Below are 10,938 nucleotides of genomic sequence, written 5' to 3' on the forward strand. Positions count from 1 at the left end.
TCAGGTGTACCCGAGAACTCTGTGGGAAGCTAGAGAAGTGATTGCTGGGCCTCTTGCTGAGATATTTGTATCATCAATAGTCACAGGTGAGGTGCCAGAAGACTGGAGGTTGGCTAACGTGGTGCCACTGTTTAAGAAAGGTGGTAAGGACAAGCCAGGGAACTACAGACCACTGAGCCTGATGTCAGTGGTGGGCAAGTTGTTGGAGGGAATCCTGAGGGACAGGATGTACATGTATTTGGAAAGGCAAGGACTGATTAGGGATAGTCAACAGGGCTTTGTGCAAGGGAAGTCATGTCTCACTAACTTGATTGAGTTTTTTGAGGAAGTAACAAAGAGGATTGATGAGGGCAGAGTGGTAGATGTGATCTATATGGATTTCAGTAAGGCATTCAACGAGGTTCCCCATGGGAGACTGATTAGCAAGGTTAGATCTAATGAAATACAGGGAGAACTAGCCATTTGGATACAGAACTGGCTCAAAGGTAGAAGGCGGAAGGTAGTGGTGGAGGGTTGTTTTTCAGATTGGAGGCCTGTGACCAGTGGAATGCCATAAGGATCAGTGCTGGGTCCTCTACTTTTTGTCATTTACATAAATGATTTGGATGAAAGCATAAGAGGTACAGTTATTAAGTTTGCAGATGACACCAAAATTGAAGGTGCAGTGGACAGCAAAGAGGGTTACCTCAGATTACAACAGGATCTGGACCAGATGGGCCAATGGGCTGAGAAGTGACAGATGGAGTTTAATTCAGATAAATGCGAGGTGCTGCATTTTGGGGAAGCAAATCTTAGCAGGACTTATACACTTAATGGTAAGGTCCTAGGGAGTGTTGCTGAACAAAGAGACCTTGGAGTGCAGGTTCTTGAAAGTGGAGTCGCAGGTAGACAAGATAGTGAAGAAGGCGTTTGGTATGCTTTCCTGTATTGGTCAGAGTGTGGAGTACAGGAGTTGGGAGGTCATGTTGCCACTGTACAGGACAATGGTTAGGCCACTGTTGAAATATTGCATGCAATTCTGGTCTCCTTCCTATCGGAAAGATGTTGTGAAACTTGAAAGGGTTCAGAAAAGATTTATAAGGATGTTGCCAGGGTTGGAGGATTTGAGTTATAGAGAGGCTGAACAGGCTCAGGCTGTTTTCCCTGGAGCTTCAGAGGCTAAGGGGTGACCTTATAGAGGTTTACAAAATTATGAGGGGTATGAATAGGGTAAATAGGCAAAATCTTTTCCCTGGGGTCGGGGAGTCCAGAACTAGAGGGCATAGGTTTAGGGTGAGAGGGGAATGGTATAAAAGAGACCTACAGGGTAACCTTTTCACACAGAGGCTGGTACGTGTATGCAATGAGCTGCCAGAGGATGTGGAGGAGACTGGCACAATTGCAACATTTAAGTGGCATTTGGGTGGGTATATGAATAGGAAGGGTTTGGAGGGATATGGGCAGGGTGGTGGCAGGTGGGACTAGATTGGGTTGGGATATCTGGTCGGCATGGATGGGTTGGACTGAAGGGTCTGTTCCCATGCTGTACATCTCTATGACTCTAATAACTATAAATGCTTTCCAAACTATGTGTGTTTCCCCAAGCAAAGAGATGTCGACTTCTGATCCTTGTACCTAGTAGTAGGCTAACGCTCTTCAATGTTTACTGTCTGCCTGTAAAATTCACAAGGCAAGAAAATTCCCATTTACACTCAAGGAACTACTTTTCATTTTAAACAAATATATAACTCCAAAAATACTGACAAATTAATCAACTTCATATGCACAGACAAGAACCCACATGCCACCGGTTCAAAATCTAACTCTGAAATAAGCGATAATTATACTGTATCATTACTTACATCACAAAAGACAGGTATTGATGATGAAGCTTAACATTGTCTCCAATTTGCCAAAAGTAGCCTTTAACATCAGAGGATCAGCAAGCTCTTGGAGAACATACAGCACACACCTCAAATCCCCAGGGAGGTATCACTAATGCCTACACAAAATTCTGCAAATTCATTAGCAGTCTAGGTGCTCCAATATAAAAGCTCTCTCTCAGACTGATGTCCACAGAATCACGGTATTGGTTACAGTCAACCAGCTGCATTAGGCAGGCTACATTATATGCATGTTTGACACAATACTCCCAAAACAATTCTCCACACTGAGCTTCATCAATGCAAACAGTTAATGGAGGGAAGAGGGAATACTTCAAGGACCTCCTCAAAGTCTCCCTGAAAACATGCAACTCTTGCAATTCTGGGAATCTCTTGCTCCACACTGACCAGAAGACGCAGCCACAAAGGTTTTGGTAGATTTTGTCAACCCAGGTGGAGGCCTAGCACTAACATGGAAAGGGTCATGTGAAAGTCAGGATGTCCTACCTGTGGCAGAGTATGCAAACACAGTTTTAGAGCGTTCAGTTAGCTCAAGATCCATAACTTCAGAGTGGAAGAAAATAATCCTCAATCCAAAGTGATTGTCTAAAGAGAGGAACGACTCTGGAATAAAATGTGTTTTTTTAAGTGAAACTATTGAGCTTTTCTTATATATATTAGCATGAAAAGGGGGTGCACAAATTTAGTGTATTAACATTCCCCATCTTACAAAATGGATTCCATAGACAACACAGTTATGTATTGCAACCCATTCCTACAATCCACAAAAAAATCTCATTTAAACAACAAGTGAGAAAGCTTCACATTAAAGTAGCTCCACTTATTTAATGTTTCCAGAGGCTATTTTCAGTTGATTCACTTTACTAATTCTTGCATTCATAAAACAGCCCCATTAGGGGCCTGGAATTTCCTGTTGGGGGGTATAATGAAAACATTACGCCCGATTTACACCCGTTCATATGCCAAATTTACCAATGTCAATTTACACTGAAATTTCCTTTAGAACTAATTAGACTATGTCAGAGCCATAAAAAAAACTCAATTGTAACACAATGAAGAATATCCCTCCCTGATACATTGTTTTGTTCCACTGTTGTTCTCACACTTTGCAATCCTACTGAAATCAGATTTTGGAAGTAATTGTCTCAGATCACATTATACGTTTTTATTAACAAGTGAATAAAACTGTTAACTTGTTAAACAAGCAGTGAATTGTATACTGCTCAAGTTACTAGCTCTCTTAATGTGCAGCTATTAAACTCCAATAATTAATTTAGAATTTAGGATTCCCATTACTTTAGAGTCTCTTTAATTTAACCCTGTGCATTCCTAAGCAACTCAGTAACTGCCTGGAACCCATCTCCAGCCCACAGTCTCCTTAAAAGGAGAGAAGGTTATAATATGGTGCAGGAGTAGCTTTGTTGAAAACTTTGGCATGCAAAGTAAATATGTGGAATCAGAATGCATTTGGCACTTAAGCGTTGAATGACTTTCAACTTTAAAAGACAAGTCTGTTACAGCTCCAAATACTAGAGTGCTTCTTTAAGCAAAGACTTTTGTGTTTTTGACATGCCTTTTTAAATTTCTTCTCCAAGGAAACAACAATTATGCATCAGGCATTTTGCTGTAATTTGAATTCAAACCCAAATACAAGCATCTGTTTTGTCTTTGGGAATTAGAGAGAAGGAATATTGCATTAATGTTAGGACTTGACTATATAAAACTAGATTACATTTGGCAGTTTTAACTTTCTGGTCAACCTATACATTTCATGTTGACTGAAATTTTTAGTTTTAAAATGATTGAGCACCTCCCATTATAATTCACATTTATTCTTTAAACTTATAATTGTTTGTATGTTACTTGGAGGGCAATTTGTTGACTTACATAACACAGTGAACTATGCAGAATTGTATCACCATCAGTAATTGAAAACTAGGTTATGATTTGGAGTGTTTGCAACATAAGTAACGTAATAAAAAATATTTAGTGGAATATATAATGGAGTTCTTCAATGATTAGTACTTTCAAAAGTATTTTGTTTGCAATGCAGTGCAAACTGACAGCCCATAACCACTCTACACAGTGATACATAGAAATCAGTTATAATATTTCTTTTTGAGCTTTAATTGCGTCAAATCTATACATCATCCTTACAAATCAAATTTTTAAATTTTGTTTTATGTTATTGCTGAAAAGGGAGATCTGTTGCTGCAGCTTTTCAATTTTCCTTAAGGGTGAATATAGAATGCCAAAGTTTCCTAACACAGCGGCACATACTACAGGAGAAATGATTGTTGTATGTGATTCAGAAAGAGATAATAATGAGTACCATAAGCATGACTCACCATGATAATATCACATGGACTTGCAGACAGAACAGTGTCAGATCTCAAAAGAATAAAACTAATACTGGTGCCCTTTGAAAGTGGCTATAACAATGTCTATCATATCAATGTGATCTACAACTAGTATGCAATAAACTGGATACTGTCAACCACAGATTCTTCTTGGGAGACCTGGAAGTGATTTTTCCTCTACTATATTGAGCCAAACTGGCACTGTAATTTTCTACATTTAAAAATAGTTGATAGCAGCAATTCTCATCATGAGGCGCAGCTCATGCAGTGTACTGAGATAGGATGACCCTACAGCATTCGTCAGTTGGCAAGTTGACTCTGATTTGCCAAGATTTTGCCATTCCAAACCTGTACAAGTGTAGGAGCTTTATATTGAACATTTCTGTTGGAATGGTGCTGTGCTAACGCACCGTTTGGGTGGAAATTTCAATTATCAATTTGGATCCAAGCCAATAGATGAAGCAGGGAAAAAAAACATGTTTCTTTATGGTTAGGGTTACCAATGATTCCAGCTCCTTCCACAACCATATCTCTTGTTTCCTCAATCAATGTCCCAAGTCAATTAATTAATTAACCCCTATCACCTCCCTAACTAGCTTTTTTTTGACAGATTACCCACTTTAAAAACTTTGAAGAAATACAAAAATACCTGAACAAAATTGATGAAAAATATGAAATATGAAAATATTGAAAATATGATCCATAACAAAATTGTATTTTTTTTCATGTAATATAATTAGAGCTCCTCTATTCCATTTTCTTTGAAAAAAAAATGTTTAACAATCCATTTTTGTCTGGGTAGCTTTGTAATCTGTTTTTATAATTTCTTATACTATCAGATGTTTCCCTTGAAGGGTCTCCAACTAATTCTTTTTGGGTGAAGCAAAAAGATTATTGATGACTTGCATCAACCAGATTTACTTTGGAAATCTCTTAGTAAGTATTATTTATGTCAGCAAAGTTAATTTTTGGATAAAACTACAGATATTGGAAATCAAACAAAAACAGAAGCTGTTGGAGAAACTCAGCAGGTCTGGTATCATCTGTAGAGAGAAAATAGAGTTAATGTTTTGAATCCAGAGACATTCTTCAGAACTCTGCTTTCTCTCCATAGATGCTACCAGACCTGTTGAGTTTCTCAAGTCAATCCTTGTCACCCCTTGTCAAACAGTTCTTTGATTATTCTTAGCAAATTGTTTTTGGTGCAGCACAGGACCTAATTCTGGGCAATGAAACAGATAGATGCTTGAGGTGACAGTAGTGAAGTATTTCAGTGATGGCGAGGTTTAGAGAGGACTTGAGGGATGTTCACGCCAAGGTGGTAGAGATCTGGAACACATTGCTTGGGAGGATAGTTGAGGTGGGAAACCTCAACCTTTAAAAAGGTACTTGGATGAACACTTGAAGTGTTATAACATTCAAAGCTGCCTAGTGTGCAGAAAGGGGGTCTAATGTAGTAGTAGCAAATTTTTGATGCTAAGAGCTTCTTTTGTATGATAGGATTCCATGTTTCTATGATTCTATGTTTGCCTCTTTTATAAAACCCTTTAAAATATGGGATCAATATGCCCTTGTATCTATAGTTTCTCCTTTCATAAATGTTTCAGCAACTAAGGTACTCGTAACCAATTTTATAAAAATAAACAATTCTTGGCTTCCAGTCCCACTAAAAATATGATAAATCCTCCCAAATTTGAATAGCCAACTGGAAGAGTATCATGTGAAGCATTATAATAAAAGGATTAGCTTCAAACATTCTGGTTCACCAAAGGCTGAAAGTTCATTTGTCTAAACTGATGTTTTAGTTGACTTTAATTTTAATGTCTTAATTGCTCTCATGACTTCCTCAACCATACCAATTTCCATTGTAGTAATTAGTTCAAATACATTTTAACTTTAGTCTAGCCCAAATGCACAGTTTAACTGTCCAATAAAGTTTATTAACTGAGTTCCCACACAAAAAACAACTTCTTGTCATCTAACCTGTCAACCCCACTAAGAATTTTGCATGCTTCAAGATGTCATCTCTTATCCTTCCAAACTCCAGTGAGTTCAAGCCCAATTTACTCAACCTCCCTTCATTTAAAAAAAAGCCCTCCACGCCCAGAATCAACCTTCTCAATCCAATGAATCTTCTCTGAATTTTCTTCAATTTCAGCATATCTTCTGTTCAGTAAGGGGACCTAATTGTTCACTGTATTCTAGATATGAGCTGGCTAGTATCTTTTATAGTTTAAAGTAAAAACACCATATTTTTATATTCTATTCCCTTTGAAATTAGGGTAATATTCAATTTGTCTTCCCTTCTACTTCCTGAACTTTTATACTAGCTTTTTGTGAATCATGCAGAAGAACATCCAGCTCTGTGCAGCAGCGCTCTGCAGTTTCTCTCCAGTTAAAATCATTCAACCTTTCTAATCTTCCTGCCAAACTGCATAACCTCACATCTTCCCCACATTATATTCCACCTACTAAGTATATTGCCCATTTACTGTATCTGTGTATAGATCTTTATTTCTAGTGACTTTGTCATCCTTATCACCTGCCTTCCCTTTTATTTTGTGCTATCCACAAAACTGGTAATAATACATTCACTCTCCTTATGCAAATCATTACTATATATTGTAAATAATTATGAACCCAGCACCGATCTCTGTGGCACTCCACTAGCCACAGATTGCCATCCCGAAAATGCTCCCTTGATCTCAACTCTGTATATTCGTTACCCCATCCTCTATCCATGCTAATATATTAGCCCTGACACTACAGCTCATACCTGACTGATTAATCCTCTGTGTAGGACTACCAAATGCCCTTTGGAAAAATCAAATATTACATCTGCTGGGTCCCCCTTATCTATCTTGTTTGTTACCTCCTCAAAAGAATACTATTTTCAGAATCTAAGGATTCTTGGAGGATTACTACCAGTGAATCCACTATCTCTGTAGTTATTACCTTTCATTTCCTAAGATGCAATCCATCAGGTCCAAAGGTCTTCTCAGCCTTTAGCCCATTAGTTTCCCTAGTACTTTTTCTCTCCTAATTATTAGTGAATTTATTTCCCTCACCCACCTTTTGCCTCTTGGTCATTTAATATTTTTGGAATGCTATTTGTGCCTTCTAACTGAAGAAGAATGTAAACATTTTATTTAACTCCCTTGCCATTTCTAGATTCCCCCATTATTATTTTCTCAGCTTCATTCTCAATGGGGCCTACATTAACTTTGTCCTTTTTTTAAAAAAAGATTAACAAACCCTTGCCTTTTTAAAAAATGACATGCTAGGTTATCTTCAACGTTATTTTCTTTGCCTATTATTTTTGGTCACATTTTATTGTTTTTTTTTTAAAATGTTCCCAGTCCTCTGGTTTACCACTACTCTTCACCACATTGTATGTTCTTTCCTTTCAATTTCATACTATCCTTACCATCCTTGGTTAATCACGGCTGGTTTATCCCCATCCTAGAATCTTCCTCCTCATGGAGATATTTTTGCTGTGCACTGTTTTCTTAAATGCCTGTCATTGTTCATCAACTATGTGCTAATCTCCTTTTCTAATTCACATCAGACAACTCTGCCTATTTCCTCTGCAATTACCTTTATTTGGGTTGAGTACAATTAAGTCGTACCCAAGTTTCTCACTCAAACTGAATATTAGAATTCTACTATGGTAGAGTCTCCGTATCTCGGGGACTCACTCAGACCATTTATTAAACATGCCTCATTTCATATTTAAAACAAAACTAAAATTCAAAACCAGATCCTTGATTTGATCCTCAACATTTTGTTCCAGCAACCTGTACCAAATACATTGTTAATTCATTCCAGTGGCAACCTGATCAGTACAGGAATCAAGGGATAGAGGAAAATACATTAAAGTGGATATAAGGAACGTCAGAGCAGCCATGATCCTAAAGAATGGTGGAGCAGGCCCAAAGGGCCAAATGGCCTATTCCTGGTCTTTTTTTAAAAATGGTTTTACGGTCCAACTCTGCCAAATTGATCTTCCTAATCTACAAAAAGATTACGCTCACCCACAATTAACACAGCTTTCTTTACATGCCCTCAATTTCTCCTGTCTTTTTTTCATTCAGACAGTGTAGTTACTGTTAGGGGGGTCTATAGCCTACTCCTTCTAAATGTCTTCTTTTCATTGTTATTTCTTACCTTCACACTATGGATTCTACAACTTCACTTCCAAGATCATTTCTTCCTATCAGTTTTATTCCATGTCATAATAACAAAGTCACCCTACCAACCTGTGCTTCCCACCTATCCGTGTTAAAAAAAGGAACATAATCCCTGACTATTTAGTTCTTAGCTTTGATTTCATTCTAACACTGACACTATAATGGTGATAGGATCATACCCATTAACCTCAATAGTACCTTTTTTTAAATTTTGTTCTGAATACCATAGACATTGAAGTAAAGAACCTTTAATTTTGCTTTTTTACTATTTTTTTCCCCTCTTGGACCCTATTTGCTGCTCGTTTAAAATACTTGTACCATCTGTCCATTGCTGTCCCACTCTATATATCAATACCAAAATAGCTGCCCTGGAATGTTGCCACATCTTTTCACTTTGTCTGCCCATATGTCCCTCTCCAGAAACCCCCAACCCCAGAGCAAAATTGAGTGAGTCAGTGATTAAAATATTCATTACTAGGCTGAAACTTCTTGCAATTATTAAAATTCACACTGCCTGATCAGTTTCACCATCTTCTCCTTTTGAAATTCCAATTTATGAAATTTTAAAAGCCACTATTCCATTTCAAACAATTCATTGCATTATGGTATATCAAGTCACATCTAAAAGACATGTTGACCATACTCTGAATATTCCTTGGGCTCTTTTATAATTTCCCCAATTCCTTTGTTGATTATAACTGCCAGAAGGCATCTCCACCCTCATTCCTTTTAGGGGCCAGTTAGTTCAAAGTTGTCTGGACAATTGGCTAGTGATTCCAATAACATGGGTTCAATTCCTGCACTGACTAAGGTAACTGAAGGATTGTCCTTCTTAACTTCTCCCCTCACCTAAGGTGTGGTGACCCTCAGGTTAAGTCACCAGTCATCTCTCTCTCCCTACTGAGAGAGCAGTCCTATAGCGACTTTAGCTTTACTGATAATTCTCCTTTCATAATGAAGGCTTCATCTTTTACCTGAATGTTTTACATCGCTGCTACCATTGAATACTCCACTATTTGCATTACTACTGACTGACACATTTCATCCGGAAGGCCACAGGGAATGAATGCATTCCCAGGAATTTTTTTTGAAAGGTCTTCAGCTATCTATTTCAAAATGTGTTTCTTTCTTAAATTCTGTCTCTAGTTAATCATAGGAGGCTATGTTTGACACCTTAGAACATTCAACAACTTAGAAGCAAAGAATTAGGAATCTCCAAGTAGAATTTTTACAGCTTTACATATAATTTGTTAAATTCCATTATATCTTTAGCAGAAATTTTGCTTTCTAAACTTGTCAAAGTCAGGCCATACATCATATTTGATAGTAACCTTACTTATAAATATCTTTAGGAAATTTACAAAGAATTTCCAAACCTCCTTCAGTATCCAATTGCTGAGCATCTAGCTAGGAGAATACTTTCAGCTTTCCTAGTAGTAGGAGTGATAGCTTCCAGGCCATTTTCTGTGTATTTTTTGGTAAAAACATAACTCATGTCCAGAAATGGGGCGGCACAGTGGTTAGCACTGCTGCCTCACAGCGCCAGAGACCAGAGTTCAATTCCCGCCTCAGGCGACTGACTGTGTGGAGTTTGCACGTTCTCCCAGTGTCTGCGTGGGTTTCCCCCAGGTGCTCGGGTTTCCTCCCACAATCCAAAGATGTGCAGGTCAGGTGAATTGACCACCCTAAGTTGCCCGTAGTGTTAGGTAAGGGGTAAATGTAGGGGTATGGGTGGGTTGCGCTTCGGCGGGGCGGTGTGGACTTGTTGGGCCGAAGGGCCTGTTTCCACACTGTAAGTAATCTAACCTAATCTAATCTAAAAATCCACTTCATTTTTCTGTTGATCATACAATACAACTTAACAAAAAACATCAGTAAGAAGTCACATCTAGGCATGTTGCACTTAATTCCAACCATTCTTCTCCAATGTAACACCAATTAAAACCATCTGTCCGAAAAGAACTTCCATTCCTCACCTTTGCACAACCATCCTTGGTTGAATAGGCTATTGAGATCAAAATCAGTTAGTAAGACAGAAATCAAGACACCCTTGTTTATGAAGCCTATGTTATCCCACCTGTTCCCCATCACCCTTATCATTTCCCAATCAATTAACCCCATTCACTTCTTAACTACCTGTTATAGTCATATCAAAGAACTGGCTCAAATGTACAGTCACTTACATTGAATTTCCTGGATCTTTTGTAATAAAAATCAGTAATACAATACAATTAGGCTGCCTTTTGGGGTGAAATTGCCAGGATATTCCAATCCATAATACTTTAAGAAATAGGAATAGGAGTAGGTAGTTCAGCCCCTCCATCATTCAATAGGATCATAGTTGGTCTGACAGGATCCAGGATGTGCTCATCATAACCATCAAGTTGGAAGTGCATGGCTCTGTTGTTATCCCTGTTTAAATTCTTTTCACTATGATCAAAATGACAATAACAGCATGAGATCAGATATATTTGTGAAGGAAGAAAGAAACTTGGAGTTTTCCAG

At 38.0% G+C, this 10,938-nt stretch overlaps 1 long non-coding RNA gene across 2 annotated transcripts in view; it reads right to left on the reverse strand.

The window, feature by feature from the left end:
* Positions 1-10,476, reverse strand: part of LOC122558985 — a 37,237-nt gene extending 26,761 nt beyond the window's left edge. For both annotated transcript variants that reach the window (XR_006314297.1, XR_006314296.1), the window contains exons 1-2: positions 10,410-10,476; positions 2,370-2,486 (exon numbers count right to left, since the gene is read on the reverse strand). This is a non-coding gene — a long non-coding RNA (uncharacterized LOC122558985). The remainder of the gene's footprint in view (positions 1-2,369; positions 2,487-10,409) is intronic.
* Between the last annotated feature and the right edge of the window lie 462 nt (positions 10,477-10,938).

The sequence above is a fragment of the Chiloscyllium plagiosum genome, chromosome 18 (genome assembly GCF_004010195.1).
Source record: "Chiloscyllium plagiosum isolate BGI_BamShark_2017 chromosome 18, ASM401019v2, whole genome shotgun sequence".
Lineage (NCBI taxonomy): Eukaryota > Metazoa > Chordata > Chondrichthyes > Orectolobiformes > Hemiscylliidae > Chiloscyllium > Chiloscyllium plagiosum.